Below are 12,801 nucleotides of genomic sequence, written 5' to 3'. Positions count from 1 at the left end.
CTCTCCATCATGTGTAAGCCCAGCGAAATCCAGAGGACGATGATTGCCGGGGGAGATCGCGGGCCGGACTACAATACATGCATTATACTTAAATACTTACGATTCAGTTGAAGGCTTCGGCATGAGGTTCCGTTTGGGGACGGCTTCGGCATCCGATTACGAATCGTCTGAAAGATAGAGTTTCCCCTTCTTGGATGCTTCCGCCTCTAGATCAGCGGAAGCTCCCCTTTTCTTCTTCCGCCCCTTCGTGGGAGAATTTTTTTCCTCTACTTCCTCCTCGTCTTCATCGTGGGAGGAGAGAGCTCCGGTATCTTCGGATGATATGTCTGAAGTACCTTTGCGGCAAAGGCCACTTTGGGCCTCCTTGCTCTTCTTGTCCTTCTTTTCCGGCGCCTGGTATGGCACTTGAACCAGCATCTTCGTCAGAAGAGGAATAGCTGGGTCTTTGGGCAGGGAGCCAGACACTTGATCTGCCATGCCTTCTTCGTCCAGCGCTGGGGGACAAGGGGAAGGTTTAAACTTACTCTTTAGAACCACAAATCAAAGATATGCTTAGAAATCTGAAAAACTTACTGGAGTGGCAGGATGAGCATAGTCGTGGCCGAGGCCTTCAGTCGTTGGCAGACACGTCTTTTGGGTCTTAAAAAGCAGCTTCCATATATCTTCGTGCTCCATGCCAAAGAACCACTGCAAGGTCTGGTGACTTGCTGGATCAAACTCCCACATATGGAGAGTCTGGCGTTGGCAGGGGAGTGTCCAGTGAAACAACATCACCTGGATTATGCTGGCAAGGCTGGTGCTCGTCTCCACCATGCTCTTAATGCGCTTTTGCAGCATCATCACCATGCTCTAGGCCCTTCTTGAGCCATGATGTGAGCCACATTGGCGGACCGGTTTTGAACTCATGAGTGGCGGCCCATGTGGCGTCATGAGGTTCCGTAACATAGAACCACTCCTGTTGCCACCCTTTCACGGTCTCTATGAAGGTCCCCTTAGGCCAGGTGACGTAAGGAAGCTTGCTCACCATGGTGCTGCCACACTTCGCGTGTTGACCCTCCACCACCTTCGGCTTCACGTTGAAGACCTTGAGCCATAGGCCGAAGTGGGGGGGGGGGATGCGGAAGGAATGCCTCGCACACGATGATAAATGCCGAGATGTTGAGGATTAAATTTGGGGCTAGATCATGGAAATCTAGCCCGTAATAGTACATGAGTCCGCAGACGAAAGGGTGGAGAGGAAACCCTAGCCTGCAAAGGAAGTAGGGAACGAATACTACCCTCTCACTGGGCTCTGGTGTGGGAATGATCTGCTTTTTGGCAGGGAGCCAATGGGCAATTTCCTTGGCTAAATACCCTGCCTCTCGGAGTTCTTTGATGTGCTCCTCCGTGACGGAGGAAGCCATCTGATACGTCTCCAACGTATCTATAATTTTTATTGTTCCATGCTATTATATTATCTGTTTCGGATGTTTAATGGGCTTTAATTTACCTTTTTATATTATTTTTGGGACTAACCTACTAACCAAAGGCCCAGTGCAAATTGTTATTTTTTGCCTATTTTAGTTTTTTGCATAGAAGGAATATCAAACGGAATCCAAACAGAATTAAACCTTCGGGAGAGTTATTTTTGGAACAAACATGATCTAGGAGACTTGGAGTGGCCGTCAGAAAGAAGCGAGGAGGACACGGAGCAGGGGGCGCGCCCCCACCCTCGTGGGCCCCTCGCAGCTCCACCGACATACTTCGTCCTCCTATATATATCCATATAGCCTGAAAACATCCAGGAGCACCACGAAGCCCTATTTCCACCGCCGCAACCTTCTGTACACATGAGATCCCATCTTGGGGCCTTTTCGGCTCTCTGTCGGAGAGGGAATCGATCACGGAGGGCTTCTACTTCAACACCATAGCCTCTCCGATGATGTGTGAGTAGTTTACCACAGACCCTCGGGTCCATAGTTATTAGCTAGATGACTTCTTCTCTCTCTTTGGATCTCAATACAAATTTCTCCTCGATTCTCTTGGAGATCTATTCAATGTAATTCTTTTTGCGGTGTGTTTGTCGAGATTTGATGAATTGTGGGTTTATGATCAAGATTATCTATGAATAATATTTGATTTTTCTCTGAAATCTTTTATGCATGATTTAAATATGTTTGCAAGTCTCTTCGAATTATCAGTTTGGTTTGGCCTACTAGATTGATCATTCTTGCAATGGGAGAAGTGCTTAGCTTTGGGTTCAATCGTGCGGTGTCCTTTCCCAGTGGCAGTAGGGGCAGCAAGGCACATATTGTATTGTTGCCATCGAGGATAAAAAGATGGGGTTTATATCATATTGCTTGAGTTTATCCCTCTACATCATGTCATCTTGCCTAATGCGTTACTCTGTTCTTATGAACTTAATACTCTAGATGCATGCTGGATAGCAGTCGATGTGTGGAGTGATAGTAGCAGATGCAGAATCGTTTCGGTCTACTTGTCGTGGACCTGATGCCTATATACATGATCATGCCTAGATATTCTCATAACTTTTCGCTTTTCTATCAATTTCTCGACTGTAATTTGTTCACCCCCCCGTAGAAATTGCTATCTTGAGAGAAGCCACTAGTGAAACATATGGCCCCCAGGTCTATCTTCCATCATATTATTTTCCTATTAATTTTATATTTATATTTTGCAATTCTTATTTTAAAATCTATACAATAAAAATACCAAAAATATTTATCTTATTATCTCTATCAGATCTCACTCTCGTAAGTGACCGTGAAGGGATTGAGAACCGCTTTATCGCGTTGGTTGCGAGGTCCTTGTTTGTTTGTGCATGTACTAGGTGACTTGTGTTCTATCTCCTAATGGATTGATACCTTGGTTCTCAAAACTGAGGGAAATACTTATGCCACTATGCTGCATCACCCTTTCCTCTTTAAGGGAAAACTAACGCATGCTCAAGAGGTAGCAAGAAGGATTTTTGGCGCCGTTGCCAGTGAGGTTGCATCAAGTCAAGACATACCAAGTACCCATCACAAACTCTTATCCCTCGCATTACATTATTTGCCATTTTCCTCTCGTTTTCCTCTCCCCCACTTCACCCTTGCCATTTTATTCGCCCTCTTTTTCGCTCGCCTCTTTTTCGTTCATATATTTTTACTTGCTTCTTGTGTATCCGCGTGTTAGAGTGTTGGTTTTGCTATTCTGGCTATCCCTTCTATCATTGTTAGTACTCCCAATCATGAAGTTCTTAATTTTAAACAAAAGGAGGGAGAAAATCTAAAAGATGCTTGGTATAGAATTTGCAATGCTCAGAATAGATCCACTAGGAAGTAATCCACTTCCGTTCTTCTTCGCAATTTTTATGTAGGCATCACCCCTTGGAATGGATATATTCCTGATACCATTACCGGAGGAAATTTCGTGGGTAGCCATACTTTTGATTCTTATAATGCTACGATAGAATTGTTTGGCTCACCACCTCTCTTGGTTAATGGAACTATTTTAACTTTGGAACATGTGATGCAAAGGTTTGAAATTATTGAAAATAAAGTTGCCATAGTAGAGTTGATTGAGAATTTGGATAAAAAGATCCACAACCAGATTACCCAATATGGATCTAAGGTAGGAGTTACTCTGAATTTTTTTAAAGAAAAAGAACCCATAGTCAATGAAAAAATATATCAAAATTCCACAAGAATTGATAAACTTGAGGATATTATTACCAAGTTAGGGTGTGCCTTTTCCTCCGTGAAAAGCACTCCAAATCCTCCAGTTACTAGAGTTGCCAATTTTATGTATGTGCCTAAAATTAAAAAGGGCGAATCTTCTAGTAAGGAAAATGCGGATCTTAAAGCAATAAGTGTTCACCCCAACTTTTTCACTATCACTAAGGAACCTTGTGCTACGAAGGATTTTCTTGATTTCTTGCCTAGGAGTTTGATCACTAATAAAAAGAAGGAAACTCATAAGGGTTATGTGTTATATTGAAGAATTGCATACCAAAGATGACAATACCTAGATCTATTCTTGTTTTTATGCATAGCTAGGGGCGTTAAGCGATAGCGCTTGTTGGGAGGCAACCCAATTTTATTTTTGTTTCTTGATTTCTGGTTCTGTTCAGTAATAAATAATTCATATAGCTTCTTTTTAGATGTGGTTTTATGCTTTTAATTCGTGTTTGTGCCAAGTAGAACCTTTGGGCAGACTTGGGGGAAGTTTATGTGATCTTGCTGTAAAAAACAGAAACTTCAGCGCTCACGAGATTTGCTGTCATTTTTTTTTACTGGAGAGTGCAATTAGGTTGATTCTTTTTGCAGATGCTTAATAGAAAAATTCCTCAAGTCCACAAATTTATTTAAGAATTTGTGGGGTTACATAAGTTTTCGAAACCTACAGATTAATACAGACTGTTCTGTTTTTGACAGATTCTGTTTTTCGTGTGTTGTTTGCTTATTTTGATGAATCTATGGCTAGTATCAGTGGGTATGAACCATAGAGAAGTTGGAATACAGTAGGTTTAACACCAATATAAATAAATAATGAGTTCATTACAGTACCTTGAAGTGGTGGTTTGTTTTCTTATACTAACAGAGCTCATGAGATTTTCTGTTGAAGTTTTGTGTTGTGAAGTTTTCAAGTTTTGGGTAAAGATTTGATGGATTTTGGAACAAGGAGTGGCAAGAGCCTAATCTTGGGGATGCGCAAGGCACCCCAAGGTAATATTCAAGGACAACCAAAAGCCTAAGCTTGCGGATGCCCCGGAACGCATCCCCTCTTTCGTCTTTGTCCATCGGTAACATTACTTGAGGCTATATTTTTATTCACCACATGACATGCATTTTGCTTGGACCGTCTTGTATGATTTGAGTCTTTGCTTTTTAGTTTACCACAATCATCCTTTATGTACACCCCTTTTTGGAGAGACACACATGAATCGGAATTTATTAGAATACTCTATGTGCTTCACTTATATCTTTTGAGCTAGATAATTTTCCTCTAGTGCTTCACTTATATCTTTTTAGAGCACGGTGGTGGTTTTATTTGATATAAATTATTGATCTCTCATGTTTCACTTATATTATTTTGAGAGTCCTTTATAAAAGCATGGTAATTTTCTTTGGTTATAAAATTAGTCCTAATATGATAGTTATCCAGGATGGGTATAATAAAAACTATCATAAAAAGTGCATTGAATACTATGAGAAGTTTAATACTTGATGATTGTTTTGAGATATGAAGATGGTGATATTAGAGTCATGCTAGTTGAGTACTTGTGAATTTGAGAAATACCTGTGTTAAAGTTTGTGATTCCCGTAGCATGCACGTATGGTGAACCGTTATGTGATGAAGTCGGAGCATGATTTATTTATTTACTGTCTTGCTTATGAGTGGCTGTCGGGGACGAGCGATGGTCTTTTCCTACAAATCTATCCCCCTAGGAGCATGCACGTAGTACTTTGTTTCGGTAACTAATAGTTTTTTGCAATAGGTATGTGAGTTCTTTATGACTAATGTTGAGTCCATGGATTATACACACTCTCACCCTGTCACCATTGGTAGCCTCTCTTGTACCGCGCAAGGTTTGCCGGTACCATAAACCCACCATATACTTTCCTCAAAACAGCCACCATACCTACCAATTATGGAATTTCCATAGCCATTGCGAGATATATTTCCATGCAACCTACCACCATTCCATTTATTACGACACGCTTCATCATTGTCATATTGCTTTGCATGATCATCTAGTTGACATCGTATTTGTGGCAAAGCCACCTTCATAATCCTTTCATACATGTCCCTCATGAGTCATTGCACATCCCGGTACATCGCCGGAGGCATTCACATAGAGTAATATGTTGTTCTAAGTATTAAGTTGTAATTCTTGAGTTGTAAGTAAATAAAAGTGTGATGATCATCATTATTAGAGCATTGTCCCAAGTGAGGAAAGGATGATGGAGACTATGATTCCCCCACAAGTCAGGATGAGACTCCGGCCAAAAAAAGAGGCCATAAAAAAGAGAAAAATGCCCAAATAAAAAAATGAGAGAAAAAGAGAGAAGGGACAATGTTATTATCCTTTTACCACACTTGTGCTTCAAAGTAGCACCATGATCTTCATGATAGAGAGTCTCCTATGTTGTCACTTTCATATAATAGTGGGAATTTCACATTATATAACTTGGCTTGTATATTCCAATGACAGGCTTCCTCAAAATGCCCTAGGTCTTCATGAGCAAGCGAGTTGGATGCACACCCACTTAGTTTCTTTTGTTGAGCTTTCATACACTTATAGCTCTAGTGCATCCATTGCATAGCAATCCCTACTCACTCACATTGATATCTATTCATGGGTATCCCCATAGCCTGTTGATATGCCTAGTTGATGTGAGACTATCTTCTCCTTTGTCCTCTCCACAATCACCATTCTATTCCACCTATGGTGCTATATCCATGCATCACGCTCATATATTGCGTGAAGATTGAAAAAGTTTCAAAACATCAAAGGTATGAAACAATTGCTTGGCTTGTCATCGGGGTTGTGCATGATTTAAATATTTTGTGTGGTGAAGATGGAGCATATCCAGACTATATGATTTTGTAGGGATAACTTTCTTTGGCCATGTTATTTTGATAAGACATGATTGCTTTATTAGTATGCTTGAAGTATTATTGTTTTTATGTCAACAATGAACTTTTGTCTTGAATCTTTCGGATCTGAACATTCATGCCACAATAAAGAAAATTACATTGAAAATTATGCTAGGTAGCATTCCACATCAAAAAAATCTATTTTTATCATTTACCTACAAGAGGACGAGCAGGAATTAAGCTTGGGGATGCTTGATACATCTACAACGTATCTATAATTTTTGATTGTTCGATGCTATTATATTATCTGTTTTGGATATTTAATGGGCTTTAATTTGCATTTTTATATTATTTTTGGGACTAAGCTACTAACCAAAGGCCCAGTGCAAATTGCTGTTTTTTTGCCTATTTCAGTGTTATGCAGAAAAGGAATATCAAACGGAATCCTATCGGAGTGAAACCTTCGGGGGAGTAATTTTTGGAACAAACATGATCTAGGAGAATTGGAGTGTCCGTCAAGAAAGAAATGAGGAGGCCACGAGGCAGGGGGCACGGCCCCCACCCTCGTGGGCCCCTTGCAGCTCCACCGACGTACTTGTTCCTCCTATATATACCCATATACCCAAAAAACATCTAGGAGCACCACGAAACCCTATTTCCACCGCCGCAACCTTCTGTACCCGTGAGATCCCATCTTGGGACCTTTTCCGGTGCTCTGCCAGAGGGGGAATCGATCACGGAGGGCATCTACATCAACACCATAGCCTCTCCGATGATGTGCGACTAGTTTACCACAGACCTTCGGGTCCATAGTTATTAGCAAGATGGCGTCTTCTCTTTCTTTGGATCTCAATAAAAAGTTCTCCACGATTCTCTTGGAGATCTATACTATGTAATTCTTTTTGCGGTGTGCTTGTCGAGATCCGATGAATTGTGGGTTTATGATCAAGATTATCTATGAAAAATATTTGATTTTTCTCTGAAATCTTTTATGCATGATTTAAATATCTTTGCAAGTCTCTTTGAATTATCACTTTTCTTTAGCCTACTAGATTGATCGTTCTAGAAATGGGAGAAGTGCTTAGCTTTGGGTTCAATCTTGCGGTGTCCTTTCCCAGTGACAACAGGGGCAGCAAGGCACATATTGTATTGTTGCCATAGAGGATAAAAAGATGGGGTTTATATCATATTGCTTGAGTTTATCACTCTACATCATGTCATCTTGCCTAATGCGTTACCCTGTTCTTATAAACTTAATACTCTAGATGCATGCTAGATAGCGGTCGATGTGTGGAGTAATAGTAGTAGAAGCAGAATCATTTCGGTCTACTTGTCGTGGACGTGATGCCTATATACATGATCATGCCTAGATATTCTCATAACTAGTCACTTTTCTATCAATTGCTTGACAGTAATTTGTTCACCCACCGTAGAAATTGCTATCTTGAGAGAAGCCACTAGTGAAACCTATGGCCCCTGGGTCTATCTTCCATCATATTATTTTCCTATTAATTTGCTATTTCTATTTTGCAATATTTATTTTCCAATCTATACAATAAAAATACTAAAAATATTTATCCTATTATCTCTAACAGATCTCACTCTCGTAAGTGACCGTGAAGGGATTGACAACCCCTTTATTGCGTTGGTCGCGAGTTTCTTGTTTGTTTGTGCAGTTACTAGGTGACTTGTGTGCTATCTCCTACTAGATTGATACCTTGGTTCTCAAAACTGATGGAAATATTTACGCTGCTGTGCTGCATCACCCTTTCCTTTTCATGGGAAAACCAATGCATGCTCAAGAGGTAGCACCATCCACTTGCCCCGTGCTCCAGATCCGGACATGGTTGGAGCATTTGCTGGGGACAGAAAGGGTTGAAGCTTGGGTGCTAGAGCTCGAGAGCAGATGGGTCGAGGAGGAAGAAGGGGTGGGGAAAAAAGGTGGATCTTTATCTTCTTATAAAGGCAGTGAATGTCGAACGTCCCCCCATGAAGCCTTAAAACTCGCTTATTCCTGAGGAGTCGTGCGAGTGGCACGATTGGATTACCTAAATCCATATTGATGAGAATACCATAATAAGGGGACATGGTCTCTGCCTTGACAACACGTGTCAATGAATACCATGTCTCGAAACACGAAGCGGGAGGCTGGAAAATGGTTCGAAATAATAATAAGACCGGAACACAATACCTCGTCGAAAAAGTTGTTAGAAGACATAACCTATTTTTGTTTAAAGTGTTTTGCCCTCGTGGCCCAGGGTTGTAACTATTGTACAGAGCCGGATATAGTTCTTTTGATCAACTACTTTGGAGTATTCGGAGGAGGAACCCTCCTTGCAATGCCGAAGACAATCTGCGCGCCGGACACATCGTCATTCAAGCCTTGTTCAGGGGCTACTGAGGGAGTCCTGGATTAGGGGGGTCCCCGGGCATCCGGGCTATGTGACGTGGGCTGGACTGGTGGGCCATGAAGACACAAGATAGAAGTGTGATACCCCGGCTCAAAGAAAACCGGAACGACCCGTATTCCAGCCCAGAGATCGAGGTGAAGTCTTCTGGAATACGGCACTGCTTAGTATAGAACAAACCGTCTCTCTATTACAACACAAACATGAATACAAGTGTTCCGATATTACAATGAATAACATCGGCACAACGACATTACGCCAACCACGGTTGCTCTATACAAGCAGCATAACAACTCGAAGCGGCGGAACAACTACTGGCAGCGGAACAATGAATGGCGATGATGGATTCCAATCTGCAGGGACTCTGGCTGGAACGTTTATCCTAGCTCGTGAACATGGGAACAACACCAAAGAAGCAAGCAATCTAGGCACGACCTACAAACTGGCATGACACGCCAGGTCAGTACATTGAATGTACTTGCAAGCTCACAATAACCAGAAGCATTCAAGACAAACAACAGCATGGCAATTACAGGTTAAGAAGGAATTATCATTAGATCATCCGAATAACATGGCCTGAACAACATGAACATAATATCGCTAGAACAATATGATCATGGCATGAACATATAAATCTGATTATACTAGCATGCAACATGATGACACTATATGCACCATTTATTCTGCTCGGGTTACCTCGTAACCATCACATTCATCACTTACCAACTTCGGACATTACATGATTATCTCAGGATCAAATCAATCTTGGTATAAACAATACTGTAGTAATCATCAAATGACCACAAGGAGCTTGATCTTTACCCATGATTCTCGCACAACATCACAAATATCCAACAACTCTATATCCTCGATACCACGGTGATCATTCTAGCGATCACAACCATGACCAACACTTGGTCTCAAACAGTGATCCTTCTGGCGATCACAACCAACTTATCTCATCATCGAACCGGGGTTGTTATTAAACACGTTATTATTATTATTGTTGACTCACAGTGTGACCGACACGAATTGGGCCCTTATCTGCGGGCGCGGCTATCGATAGATTTAATATACACTCTGCAGAGGTTAGTACACTGTACCCACACTACGGAACCCATGGACTCGAACTCCCATTCAGGTGGACCAACGATGTTCCGACAAAACTGATCTATTGTCATGACACTCTCTCGGCCACTCCGACCCACTCCCAACATGGCTAGTCCTGGGTGGCCCCGTATCTACCAAAGACACAACGACCACCGTCCTGGCCAAAACGTCCCTCACGGGGACCATCCCTCACGGGGACCAGATCCATAATAACAACAATGGGCACACAAGGTTATGTCTGCTTACCGGGCCAGGGTACCGCATGCCCATAACCTTCCCTAGTTGGAGGCACCGGCGAGAGGCACGACAATAGACCCAGTTAGGACCTTCCCATAAAGGTAAGCGTGGTTGCACTGGTCAGTTCGATATGGTGGCACCATGACTCAGCCAACAGGTGTTCAAGTTCAATTAATCTGGTTAAACTTCAATGCAAATATGCTGAGCCATGATAAAATAACATGATACAATTACAATGTATGAGCATGATATCAACATAAGCACGGGTGAAACATAACTAGCCACCATATCAACAATGAATCATCTCCAACTGAGCATTGCATAATGAAGAGCATGAATATTACCAGTACAACACTACTCATAGCATAACGTGACCACTAGCATCACCAATAAACATCATGCAAGAACATATCAACAATGCCATCATGCAAGCATTTAACCAACTGGATGCAATGGAACATGCATAACAACGGTACCCGGGAGAGACGGTAGTCATGCACCGAAGACCATTACCAACATCAACATATACTACTAGCACGCATAAGCATATGAAAAGAATACTAGCAACTAGCAGGGCATGACAACTAGGTGCATAACAACATAGCAAGAAAGTAAGCATGAATCCATAAGCATTATCGAAACAACTATAACCATAATTTAAGCAAGCAAACATTTAATAAATATTCAAGTTGAAAACCATGGCCACTGTATGAGTATCATGCACATGGGTATTCTGGCTTGCCTGGGGTGACGGAGACTCCAGGAAGAAGTGCGGTGAAGCCCCGGAACAAAACGCCGGATGGTTCTCTCTCAGAGGGGGCTGATTAGAGGCAAGGGGAAAATGGTCATTTTCACTGTGAGAACTCCTAGTGAAAATGTTACCAAAAGATAGGGCTCGACGATACAAAGAAGTGAGCGTTGGTTTCACCTCAATCGGAGTTACGATTGAAAAGTTGTGAAGGTTGGAAGAACAGGGACTAATATGTGAATTTTTTTATCACTAACGGGTCCCTGAGTGGATAAGGCATAAACAGATTTGAGAAAATACGCTTTCTGACTTAGAAAACGTACTTTAGGCCGGAGTAGAAATAGAATACACTTTCAGAAAAGAGGGGACGTACTCTGGGAAAGCCGTCTCCACTTTCCACGTGGGATGAGGTGCCTGGGCCACTGGTGCGTGGGGCCCAGGGGAAGGGGTTGGGGCCAGCGCTCGTGTCTTCTTCCTCCTCGTGCCTCTGTTCCCTCGTGGAACAGAGCGGAGGCGGGGGAGGGAAGCGGCGATGGGGCCGGCCGGCTCCGGTGGCCTCCGGCCAAACCGAGCGCACCAGCGGGCTCGCGAGGATGCAGCACCTCCGTTCAGAGGAGAAGCGGCTCCCGGGGAGGCGCGTGGAGGAGGGGAGGTCGCAGCGACGGGAGGTGCCAGGAGCTTCGGGCAACGGCGGCTCTCGGTGATGCGGGCTCTCCGGCGACGAACGGAGGAGTTGAGGAGGCTGGTAGGGGTGTGGGGAGTGTCGTGGGGGAGACGGTAGAGAGGAAGGAGCTCCGGATGGCTCGGTCGAGGTGGTGGCCGAGAGCAACGACGACGGCCAAGCTCTGGGAGGCACAGCTAGAGGGACTCCGGCGATGAACTGGTGGGGTGGGGAGGCTCAGTGGGACGAGGGGGAGTCGGTGGACAAGGTAGTAGGAGGAGAGGAGGCTCGGGTTGGTCGGAACCAAGCCGAGGCCGAGGCGGTCATGGTGGATGATGCCGAACGACGGCGAGATGAGGCGATTCCAGAGAGCAAATGAGGCGAGGGAGAAATGGGTGAGCTGTGGGAGGGCTCGGGGCATGCTTATATAGCCGAGGGGAGGGCTTTGGAGCTCACAAGCCAGCTTGACCAGTTCTCTAATGGAGGTTAGGGGCAGGGCATGGCACGGGCACAGAATTTGCGACGCATTGATGGCGAACCAAGATGAGGCACCGATGCAGGGCGACGTAGTCGAGCACGGGCAAGCTCCTAGATAAGGTTTGAGGTCGAGAAGAGGAGGGAGGAGACGAGCATAGTGGCCGGAACAAGCCAGAGCACGCCTGCCATGACGCAACCGCGATCACCACACGCACTGGTGCAAGTGGCGCTCTTTGGCGTGGCCAACCATGTCCAGTGGATGGACCTTGGTGCCCTCAGTCAAAATGAGGAAATAAATCGGTCCAGGGGCAAAGAAGAGATTTGCACATAGCTCCAAAAGTAAATCAGTAAGAAGGTGTTTGTAACTTTCTATGGTTAAACTAGCTTGGTAACCTGGTAAAGAGTTTGTCTGATGATGATCACATACTAAGCTGATGCTGATCACCAAAAATCAGACTAAGTGGAGGAGTTGAGATGAGGGTTGCAGTAGAAAGTGCAATACTGGCCAGAATGAGGGATTTAGATGATACACTCACATACATGATCCCTGTGAGCTGAAATTTGGCAAATAGGGGTTA

Source organism: Triticum urartu, chromosome 1A (genome assembly GCF_056163025.1).
Source record: "Triticum urartu cultivar PI428250 chromosome 1A, HENAU_Tu73, whole genome shotgun sequence".
Lineage (NCBI taxonomy): Eukaryota > Viridiplantae > Streptophyta > Magnoliopsida > Poales > Poaceae > Triticum > Triticum urartu.
The sequence above is the reverse complement of the archived record's forward strand: the minus strand, read 5'-3'. Positions refer to the sequence as shown.